Source organism: Octodon degus, unplaced genomic scaffold (assembly GCF_000260255.1).
Source record: "Octodon degus isolate 3935 unplaced genomic scaffold, OctDeg1.0 scaffold00001, whole genome shotgun sequence".
Classification (NCBI taxonomy): Eukaryota; Metazoa; Chordata; class Mammalia; order Rodentia; family Octodontidae; genus Octodon; species Octodon degus.
In genome coordinates this window covers 24,584,886-24,585,966 of record NW_004524577.1, presented here as the reverse complement: position 1 = coordinate 24,585,966, position 1,081 = coordinate 24,584,886, and positions in this window count along the sequence as shown.

Genomic DNA, 1,081 nt, shown 5'->3' with positions numbered 1-1,081 from the left:
GCTTTTAAGGCTCACCATCACTCCTCAAAGGCATTTGTACCGATTTGGGTTTGGTTTTGAACCATTAGATACATACTTAGGATTAAAGGCTAAGGGAAACTTATCCTAACACATTATTAAAGAAGCTGGAGGGAGATGTTAAAAGGGAGTAGCCTGGTTTTCTCTGGGGGGCTCTTTTCTTAGTTTCTTTCAGCCTAAAGACTTTCTTGGTACTAGGGATTCTTGACTTCTTACATCTGACCTCCAAACCACCTTTGCTACTATGATTATGCAGAACAATCCTGCAACCTTTTAAGAAAATAAGTATCCTCTGCTACAGTGAGTTTCTCTGTGGTGGCATTACCTGAGACCCAACAGGTTGGCCATTACTGATTTTTATATGCTTATATGAACATTGTATTGTGGTGAGTGACAGTCTGTCTTCCTAGGAGCTGTAAAGCAGTAAGGGCAAAACTTTGAGAGGTTTCAGTGATACAAAAAGCTTGCTGTGGTACTGGAGGTTTGCCGCCTCGGCCCTTAAGTTATTGTCCCCAAACCTGAGCATGCATTAGAAGATTTGGAATGCTAATTAAAACAGTGCTGAATTCCATCTGAACATTTCTAAATCAGTAAGGACAGAGAACTTGGCATTTCCAGGAAATTCCCAGGAGATGCTGACGGTACTGGTCTGAAGAGCTAGAGGTTCTGGAGAAGGGGAGGGAAGGCAGCTGAGGCAGAGGGCTCCAGGACTAGGACACCACTTCTTGTTTTCCAAGTTACACTTTGGGACTACATGTGAGATTTTACTAAAAGTTACCTCAAAGACTAGTTTAAATATGGCCGTTTTATTCCCTTTTCGCTTCCATTTCACACAAATCAATGAAAAATAAAAACACAATACTAGTGATAGGGAGGGAAGACTCCAATTAATACAAATGAAACAAACACAAATCTATTTGGTGTGTGTATGCGGAAAAAGAACCTTAGTTTTCTTTCCATCGGGCACTCTTTGAACTCAAACTATGTTCAAATGTGATGGAAAAATAAAATATAACATGCACTGGAAAAAAATGCCCCAAAACTGTTTTTAAAAAGGAAGTGC